At 33.8% G+C, this 10993-nt stretch overlaps 2 long non-coding RNA genes across 2 annotated transcripts; one reads left to right on the top strand and one right to left on the bottom strand.

Annotated features, from left to right (window-relative positions):
• Positions 1–2541: 2541 nt before the first annotated feature.
• Positions 2542–4803, bottom strand: LOC135201303 (uncharacterized). The gene is made up of 3 exons (XR_010311482.1): positions 4663–4803; positions 3759–3940; positions 2542–2906 (listed from the first exon to the last, which is right to left on the bottom strand). It is a non-coding gene; the product is annotated as an uncharacterized LOC135201303 (long non-coding RNA).
• LOC135201304 (uncharacterized) lies at positions 4696–9791 on the top strand. Its single transcript, XR_010311483.1, has 2 exons — positions 4696–4832; positions 9500–9791. It is a non-coding gene; the product is annotated as an uncharacterized LOC135201304 (long non-coding RNA).
• Positions 9792–10993: the final 1202 nt, after the last annotated feature.

Here is a 10993-nt window from a genome sequence, read left to right as displayed (position 1 = left end):
ATAAATAATAAAATAATAAATAAATAAATAAATAATAAAGTAAATAATAAATAATAAATAACTAAAGGAAAAATAAATAAATAATAAATAAATTAATAATTAATTAATAATAATAATTATAATAATTAATTAAATAATTAATTAATTTAATAATAATAATAAATAATAATAATAATAATAATAATAATAATAATAAATGAAATTATTAACAGGAGAGGCATGGCAGTTAATAACTAATTAGCCGTGGGATTTTAGTGTCTATTAGTTCATAACTAATCCCGAGAATTTCGAGTTGAAAACCTAATGATGCAATCAAGAGTGATTGATTAGTCGATTGAAAGGTGCGGGGGATATCGGACGTCTTACTGTCCGTCACGCATGAGAATTGAAACAGATCTGTCTGAAAGACATTTGCGTTATTGAAGAATCTTTTAAACATATTCTTCCATCTTAGCTGTTGTGACGTAGGCTCTCTCTTTCTCTCTCTCTCTCTCGTAATTGCATCGAAATATATATACAAAAACTCAACGTTGAAAATCAGTATTATAAGAAATGCACTTTTTAATAAGAACGAAAAATGTTAAATAATGATGTGCTCTCTCGCTATACTGTCATTACAAATTATCTTCAGCAACAGCTAAGGAGAGAAAGTCTTCTGAACGGGGTGAGGATTAAGGATTGCCTTGTCGAGGCCTCCATCTTCCTCCACTCTAGCTATGAGAGTGTCTCATTTATTATTAGTTGTACAATTAACCCACAGAGGCATACCAAAAATGCTTCTTTACCTGACCCAGGATTCGATCACGGGCTCCGTGGCAACGAGCTGAGAGCGTTACCAACTAAGCTACCAGGAAGACATACTGACAAATGAGTAAGAGAGGGAGAGAGAGAGAGAAAGAGAATTGGCTGCAAGAGCCAACAGAGGTACATCGAAAAGTCGTCGGGAATGCACCCTCTTATTCCTCGTCTAGGAGCTGAACGCGGCACCAACAGAGCTACGAGGAAGACATTGTGTGAGAGAGAAATTTGCTGAAAAAGCAAATGGGGGTACACCAAAAGTCATAGACACCTGCTCCAGGAGTCGATCATGGGTTCCCAGGTAGCGTAGTGAACGCGATACCAACTGAGCTATGAGGAAAACTCGAGAGAGAGAGAGAGAGAGAGAGAGAGAGGTACACCAAAGCTCAGTCACCTGGTCCAGGATTCGATCATCCAAAACTCAGTTACCTGGTCCAGGATTCGATCATGGGTTCCGGCTCGCTACCAACTGGGATACGAGGGAGACATCATGAAAGAGAGAGAGAGAGAGAGAGAGAGAGAGAGAGAGAGAGAGAGATTTTACTGTAAAGTGTAAAGCCAACAGATGCGGTGTACACCAATAGTCATAGGGAATGCTCCCTCAAACTCCTTCTCCCCTGGTCTGGGCCTCGAACCGTGGCCACCGAGACGGGTTTCCTGGTTGCGAGCCAAGCGCGATACCAACAGAGCTACGAGGAAAACAGAAGATTTGAAAGAGAGAGACATTCCGTCAAACCTTCCCAACTCTTAAAATTCTAACAAGAGATTCATGAAATAATGTGAGGATAAACACGCAGGAGAGAGAGAGAGAGAGAAAGAAGAGAAGAGAGAGATGAAGAGAGAGACGAGAGAGAGAGAGAGAGAGAGAGAGAGAGAGAGAGAGAGGGCTTACTTGCGGGCTGTTCTCCTATTGGTGAAAATATACAAAAACCAGAGAAGTCATCTTTCATGGTTGCAGAACAATATTTCTAGTCTTGCAGAATGAGCAGATTTCAAGTCTAGCTAATAGATCCTGGTAACCATATAAATACTCATCGTAGTTATAAGGAGGACAAAATTTAATCTTGTTTTTCTATGTCTCACTTTCGCTTAATTAACCATGTGTGACAATTACTTCAGACACTTAACAGCTCAACTGTCATCACAATTACACACTGCAGCGCAAATGAGGGAAATGTCTAGGTTGTTCGTACTATGGTCAAACAGCCTTTCCCTAGTTGTAAACAACAGATGAAACCTGTAGTTTAATAATTGCTCATTGAGGACCAGCCGTTATCCTAAGCCATTTTCCCTAACTATGGGGGATATGGGCGCTTGTTAAAATTGTCAGTTTGAATCTTATGCTTCGTTTTCAAAGTTCCACCCTATTCCAGTGACAAATTTATAAACTGTGCTTGTGTATTACGACAAATTTGCATCTTTGTTCGAAACTGTTGTCGCTGATTTTACTGACAAATCTGTGAAAACTCCGCATGTGCAAACTAAGACAAAATTGAAGTGTGTTTACGAGTGCTAACATCTGGAAATAATTCCTTTTGAGTATTTCTTCTTGTTGTTTATGGCAGCTCGGATCGTTGGCTTTTTTTCGTCGAAGAATTGTTGTGAAATTAGAGCGGCACTTTTTTATACTCTGAACCAACACAGTTATGATATGGTGAGTTTTTGTAATTTTGTAATATTGTTCATGTCTTAGTTTCTCGTTTTCCAGTGGACCATAAGAGATTAAGGAAATTTAAAAATAAATTACAGTGTAAACATTTGATTTCTATTAGAAAAATTGCTTAGAAAAATTACTAATTAATAGTATAAAAGAACTTTTTGGATATAAAAAAAATTGCAGAATTAACCACAATTTACAGGTACTCTGGAAATACGTTAGTTTACAAAGTCTTAAAAATAGACAATAAAAATTAACATTTAAGTATTCTATGGATACGCTAAAACCTTGCAACTTTTAAGAAGCTATCATGTCATAAGTCTTTAAATTTTATGATAAGAAAATCTTGTCAGATTTCGATATAAGACAACGTTCACATTTCAGTGGGCCTTTCGTCCAGTTAAAACAGGATTGCCTGTCGATTCCCCAGCCAGTTGAAGTATCTTGATGCCTGGAAGAAGTAAACAATCATCGTTTTGCAAGTTTGTTGGCAAAGTATATTGGCATAGCATAAAACTTATAAAACCTTTTCCATTACTTAGTAGTCTACAAAAATGTCTACAAACAATCTCTATACCAAAAACCGATATTTATTAAACTTAATTTTAAATAAAAAATCTAACTTACAGTTTTAAACCCTCCAGTACAAACAGTAACCTAAAATAATACTCACGAACATTAAACTATAATAACTCTTTGGCCCAATCCAAAATCATAATTGGAAAATTGGACTGTCCGGCAATCTCTAATAACGTATTAAATTCTTTACACACTATGGATTTAAAACCCTGCAATGGATTTATTTAATTTAGGACTAAAATCACCTTAAAAACCCCAGTGTAGAAAAGCCCCAGTGTACGAAAGCCTATACAACAATCTAAGATGTATACTTAAAATTTCGGTGATATTAACGGAGCTTTTGTATGGTTCATTTATACATATGAATAACAACGCACGCAGTTCATAATGGAAAGCATTCAATAAGGATAATGTATAGTTACATTTTTTTACTTCATTTTAACAGACAATTTGTGAAGTTCAACCATCCATGAAGCCAAGGGTCCCTTTGAGACCCTTATTAATATAAGAATTTTATCCATAAAACTTTTCGATAATACTTTTTTCGATAATACTTTTTTGTCCTTTAAAAAATTATATTTAGTTTTTTAAAGCAAGTAAAGGATTTTTTAAATGAATTATTGATACACAGATCAACAAACTATAATAGCCCACCCGATTACCAACTCCTTGCCAATAGCCCCTCCCTAACCTTATCAGGACAAACAGGCGTTCGTTGACTTACCATGACTGCTATAATCGCCGATTTCTTACTTGGTCGAAATTCCTTAAGTGACAGAATATGAGGTAGACATATACTGCCAAGAAAAAAACAACACTTGTCAAATCTAGTTCGTATTCTGCATACGGTTCGGAATGCGTAACCGTAGTACTCTTAGTAGTTTTGTATTGTGGGTAGTTCATTTTCTGAAAAAAAAATTACTTCTGGTTTAATAGAAAAATCGGAATTTAAATTTAAAGGCTATGAAACCTACGGTGGTGTAGAAAATAAGCTTTATCAAAAAGTAGGTCCATTTCTTTGGAAGTTGAAAGTAAAGAAAAAAAAAGCATAATAAAAAATTAAAAGCTTGGGTTTCATATTATGAACTTCCTGGTACATTAATGAAACTCGAGACACTTAAGACCTCTGAAGGTTTTCAAAGTTATAGTTTTAGTTTAGACAAATATATTATGAATGATTTTCCTGAATGTTAAAAATTTTGATAGCTTAAAAGTTTACTATTAAAACTAAAATTGAAGAATGCGTTTTCACAAAACCACAAGTAATACAGTGAATAACTTATCCCCTTAATCGTGCAAATTATATAAAGTGAACATTGCAATAATTAGTCTATAGATTAAATAGCAATGTCTAAACTGATTAAATTGCAGCACATCTATAGTGAGGACATTCAATAGGCTTGGTTAAATTGCAAGATATCTGTCCTTTACCCCAAATTCACACAACAGTGAAAAGGTGCTCTTTCCATAAACCTCAAAACAGTTATAACCAACTTCACCAACCTTTTGGGCAATGTAAATACTTTTGAAATCCAACAAACTAAGCAACAGAGAACAAATGAAAACAACAGACAGGTATTTATGTAAACTATTCAACCACTGTATACAAAAAAATGTTTATACGTTACAGATTATGGTCGTCAGGCGAGCAGAGTTGGCTAAGGGTCGAAAATTAAAAACAATACTCCCGTTCCTTCTTCAGGATTTCAGACTACATTTTTGAACGTGTGAATGCCAAGGATAACCAATGCATAGAAACGAGGTTCGTACGCTTGCCAAAGTGGCCTAGTTGCTTCTCGTAAGTATTTTTGTTTTTTGTTTCATGTTCTTGACGAAGGTATTATGAAATTAGGAAGAATGAAATTCATACAGTGAAAAAAAAAAGAATAAGCAAACTCCAGGAACAAATTGACGACAGAGAAAATTTAAGTTTGTAAAGGACCTTGGGAATTAACCATTGTCATTGTCAGCAAATGTTTAAGGAAACTAACAATATCTCCCAATAATGAATATATTATAAATAATAAAAAAAAGGCCAGTCTATATTCAAAAATTTTGAATTCAGACTTTCAAAATGAACAACTGAATTGAAGTATTGTATTTCAAAAGCAGTAGCTTCAGGTTAGCCTGGGAGCATTTACTGTGTACTGGAATTTTTCTAACTGCCTAAAGAAGTGTTTAAAAATGTATTTTATTTAGTGCAGGTAATTTCGAGTTTATTGACGCTGGAATGAAGAGGATAATGATTTTTCAAAAGAAGAAAAATCATGACTAAAAGTAGTGATTGAGGTGAAGAAAGGCTATTTTTTGATTAATTATAATAATAAGAAGAATAAGAATAAGAATAATACTATCCTTTATTTCAGCTCAGGTCCATATACATGGAATATACAAAATACAGACAGTAACATACACAATCTAGATACATAAGACAACATGATAAAAAAAAATGAATACTCGGCACTTATCCACAAAATAGCTGAGGTAGCATAAAAAATAGTAATACTATTGGTGAGAAAAAAATGCATTGAGAGTTATAACAGTTATTGCACAGATTATGTAACTTAAATTTCAACGAGAGACCTTAGGGGGTTACAGTAGTCAGGTTCAGAGGGCTAAATACGAAAATTGAAAAAAAAAAACTAACTTGGTAGTAACCACAGTGATAATGAAAAAGTAAAATATCAGCAATAAATATAATAATGACAAAATATGCAGATGACTTCTTGCCAATACAGAGATTAAGTCCTTTAGGGGACAAAGGCCTCATTGTAGTGGAATACAAGTGAGATGTATTAAAAAAGTGTATCATATAAATATTTCATTGGCTTGAAAGACATGTGTACCTATAACTGATATAATTAAAAGTCCAGTTTTCATTTTTAAAAACCAGAAAGAGAAATACTTAAAATTCTTCATATTTCAGCATGTACTACAGCTTATCTTGACTTAATATGCTAATATAAATTAAGAAAGCCATAAAATAGGGCATCTTAGATATGAAATCAGGATTTATTTAATTGTTTTTCCCGTGTGTGTGTTTGTGTTTACTAAAGCGAATACCTAATAGGTACTACTGCACAAAATAAAACTTTTCCAGTAATTTGAATGAAGTGCTCTCACCATATTTAAGACTGGGTTATTTCCATAATTGCAAAATATAATGACTGCGCATCAACGTTCGTCGAAAGTTAAGCGCACCACCACCTCTGTTAATACTCCCCCCCCCCCCCTTTTTTTGGCGGATATCATTTCATAACTATTATTCTAAAAGACCAGATTAACCTGAGCCGCGCGATAAAATTCAGTCACCTGATAATGAACACAATTAAATCTTTGAATTTAATTTCGGCGTCCAAATGAGGTTCACAATAGAAGGCATTTAGCCCGGTCCATTCCGGCAGTATTAATGACACCAATAGGAAATCCGTAATGGCGTGTAATTTCAGAGCTTGAACATGTCATTCCGGACCTTCAACCCGACGATGGGACGTTACAATCAAGGAAATCGAAGGCATTGTGCTTTTAATTAGTGTTATTAGATTTTTTTATACCTGCTTTGTTTTGAGTACTTAGTCCTGTATTACAATTAGATGTTAGGTTTATTAACTCATTTTTGATGTAAAATTTCTTTTAACTCCTCATTCCTAATTTTTTGTTTATACATACATATCTACACATGGGCTACACAGTTTCCTCCATCTTTTAAAGAAAAACAAAATAGCCTTTGGAAAGGTGAGTCAACCCTCAATGCCAAGGTAAAGAAAACGGGAAATGTAACGTGCAAGGTAAAACATTGGAGTGAAAACTATACTTATCATATTCACATAATATATGTGAATGGCAATTCCTCTGATTGTTTACATTGACTCAATATCAATTTTGTGGAATAATGTCAAGCCTCTCTGGTATGCACAACTTGAATACTTTTCACTTTTTAAACTACGTTTTTATGTGCACAGTATGTCCATTTTATGTTTTTTTATCTAACTGTTCTAGTTGACCCGTTGAATTTTTTTTCGAATAGTTGAGCAAAACTCGGTAGTTCTAACATTATCCAAAGCGATTGAATGGAAGTGTTTAATGAATCATTTACATTTGGCAAAACGTTTCATGACTTCACTAACTGCTGCAATTAATATATATGTAAGTTTACCTAGCATTCCATATATTGTTTATAATACACTTGACTTTGGGTTAATGTTACGGCGCTGAAACAATGTCATAAGGTATTACTTGTTTTTCATCAGTGAGATAAATTATGACAAAATGTTTTAAATGTTAATTCGGGAAGACACTCTTGTTAAGTTCCATTACAAAAGGCTATTCAGGCTATATTATTCTATATTCTGGATAGGTTATAACACCACTTCTTACTAAGTTACGAAGTTATTTTAGCCTATGGTTGGATAGGAATGTTTAGCTAAATGCTGAGTAAACTATATTTAGCCATTTAAGAACGGCTACACTAGGCTGGGCCAGGAAGGCTAGTTTGATGAATTGAATTTCATCATTTGGTTTGGTGAAACAAATTCTTCAATTTTACGTTGATCCAGATATAATGCCATTTTATACGTAGCCTCTATTATATATCCAATTATTGATCAGTAGCTTGAAAATTGATTTGTTTACAATCTTGTATAATTTTGGGAAGAAACGCCCGATCTTAGTCACGAATATAAGTTTTTTTTCGCAATGCCTTGAAAAATAATTAAACGTTTCTTTATTTGCACTAAAGTGCCATGCAGGTTTAAGAAAAAAAAATATTTGTAACAGTCTACCGTCCGAGAAATAAGAATGATAGAAAATGGAATTCTAGTCTAATCTTGGTTGGAAAAATAGCTCGACTATTTTGTGACACACAAATAGGTTTAACGGCCTTGTATCGTACCCTAGCTGCCGGAGTGTCCTGTAATAACTTAGTTCTAAAAGATGTAATTTGATTTCCTGTACAATGAATACCCTTCAGTTAAACTGGCACAAACTATTGAATGAACATGGGACCATATTATTCCGATAATTTCGAGTTAATTCATTAGGTTATACAAATCACTGAAGAGGAATTATTCTACAAAAATTTGAAATATGTATTAATTCGTGTTTTTTTTAACAATCATTAAAGTTTTAGAAGTGCCCCTGGCTATACGTTTCATGTTTAGTTGCCTTTCCTCTTCATTTAATGGGTTCATTGCATAGTTACTATAATAGTATATGTATTTCAGGCTTAACCATGCCATTAACCCCTTATTTTGAATTTTTTTCCTTTTTTTGCTCTTCAAGTCTTATTTTATAGAGAAAATCATTCTGGATTTAGTTCCTAACGTATTTTATTTTTGAATAACCTAAGAAGCACTGAAAGAGATTGTATTTGAGTTTTCTTGAGTCTACCAATCAAACGTTTCCGGTAATAGAAAACGGGAATGGGTCTCTTGGTGAAAGACAATCCTTTTGGGAGATCATTTTGAACTAATGACCAAGCAAGGTATTGTATTTATCATCCGTTTAATTCCATCTTTGACATTGATTCAGAGTACCCTTATTTTTCTCAAATATTCTCCAAAGAAATAGCCGTTAGCCTTACTTTAGATGGCCAAGTATTTGTCATTTAGAATTTTATTCGTGTCATTCCAAAGGTGTCATGAATTCGATATCAATGAATTCATTATCATTTTGGAATTACTCTCCGATGGCATTCTATGAAATTCTACGTCATAAATACACCAACACTGAACTGGACTCGAACCTATTTGTCTTTGGTCCTGATTTAGTTCGTAAAGGCATATTTAATCGCCAGAACACTGCCAAAGGAAGAGATAAAAAAGTACCAAGATATAAATATGAAAGTAAGAGTTTATGGAAAACAGCATCATTTAACATAAAAATTGATAAATTTCCCTACATCTCATATCCGCAAAGCTAAATAATGCTTGAGAATTCGTGAACTTATTTTCAAGGTCATGTTGACTTCAGTAATGAAATGAAGAAAAGTTTAAGGGTTTTTGTAGCGTATGTGGGAAGAGTGAATTCAAAATTAGCTGCATAATCTCTTATACTAAACATATTTCAAATGATCAGCCTAATCAATATGTATATCCTTAGATAAAAGAAAAATATAGGAGTTATTGTAGCATATATGGCAAGATAGTGAATAAAAAGTTCAGCTGTATAGTTGCTTAGTTCTATAGAATAAACATTTTAAAAATATCATCAAATGAAAGAAAAATGCATAGGTTATTATTTCATATGTGACGAAGAGTGTGAATTCAAAATTCAGCTGTATATGTTTAAGATAAACATTCTAAATAGGTCGATGGCTTGTGAATTAAAAACCCTTATGTTTCATGTTATCAAGTTCTGATGAAAGAGCCAGACTAAACTTTTAATAAAAACGAATTAAACCTATAACTTGTATTCTTGACTAATGGACAGAGGCTTTTCAGTCCTAATCAAATGTTCTCTTCATAGACATATGTGTGGCTTAACATGGGAGATCAACAAGGCATCTGGCAATGGTTGAAGGCTGACGTCATAACGATCAATCTGCTTCTCATCAGCAAGTACCCCTTCCCCTCCACCCCCCCAAAAAACTCCTCCCTCCCCCATCAGCCAAATCCCCCTAACATCCTTCCCTACCCCATGCATAATTTCGTGGTAAGCTTCATCGTTTCGTTTTTGTGTCCATCTGTAACTTGAAGTTTGTGTAATATACTGAATTGTATATGTATGCAAAATACAATAAATGCAATTTTCTATATAATTGTGAATTTTTTTAGCAATATGGACCTTCCCAAAGGTTTTGATCTGCTGTGAACTTTTGACTGAGTATATATTTGTGGCCTCGACGTTTCCAGCAATCCAAGATTTCAAAGAAAAAACTGGAATTAATGTTATGACTGTGTTTTGTGTGTGTGTATGTGTGTGTGTTTGTGTGTTTAGCCTGTGCTTCTGTGTATAATCAATTTAATGTGAATTTGCATAACGAGTCAGATGTCTTCAAGTTAAGTACGAAAATTAGAATGTATATGTGACTTTGTTTTGTCTGGTTTGTGATTTAATATTCCTTTCAAGATACAAATTTAGTAAGTACTGGTCACATTTTTGAATCATGCCTTTTCAATAAGTTTAGATTGCAGTCAGTTTTTTGGAGCATGATATAAAATTGATGAATCGTAGCAAAGTATAAGACTGTAATGACATTACCTTGAAATTATTGGTAGGCTATTTATGATTAAATTTGGAACTATAGTGATAGTATGATTTTAATAAGGGATTATTATTATTATTATTCAGAGAATGAACCCTATTTGAATATAGGAAGTCCACAGGGACCACTGACTTGGGAATTCAAGCTTCCAAAGATTATATGATCCATTACAAAGAAGTAACAGAAGGTACTGGGAAATACAGAAAGAGCGCTGTAATAATTGTTTCGAAACTTTTCTACATAAAAACGATTCCCAGCAGCAGTGTGGTGACTAGGCTCTGGACAGAATAAATGTCTGCGACGAAGGTCTGGTGCGATCACTGTGTGACTGATGAGGGATAGATAAGGAATGCCTTTATGGAACGTGTATCAGATATGTGGTCTCATTGGAGGGGTGCCTATATGGGAGAGTCTGGTGTGTGTGTGTGTGTGTGTGAATGTATGTGTATATCTGTGCTTCAAAACTTCGTTTCTATATGAGTCTGGGTTTAAAAAAAACAAAACATCGTTTTTATATGGTTTAGGGCTTAAAGAATGTCTTAGTTTCTTTAAAAGTAAGGATTTAAACACCTTTTCTATGTGAGTCAGGACTTAAAACACATTCAGTGCTTTTTTATGAGTCAGGACTTGACGTTCGTTTCGATGAGTTAAGACTTTAAAAATATTTTCCTTTTATATAAGTCAGGATTAGAAAAACAGACTACGTACTTGCATATGAGTAAGGACTTAAAAAATACTCATTTGTATGAGCCAGG

The sequence above is a fragment of the Macrobrachium nipponense genome, chromosome 28, assembly GCF_015104395.2.
Source record: "Macrobrachium nipponense isolate FS-2020 chromosome 28, ASM1510439v2, whole genome shotgun sequence".
NCBI classification, from domain to species: domain Eukaryota; kingdom Metazoa; phylum Arthropoda; class Malacostraca; order Decapoda; family Palaemonidae; genus Macrobrachium; species Macrobrachium nipponense.
This window is presented reverse-complemented; position numbering and strand designations above follow the sequence as displayed.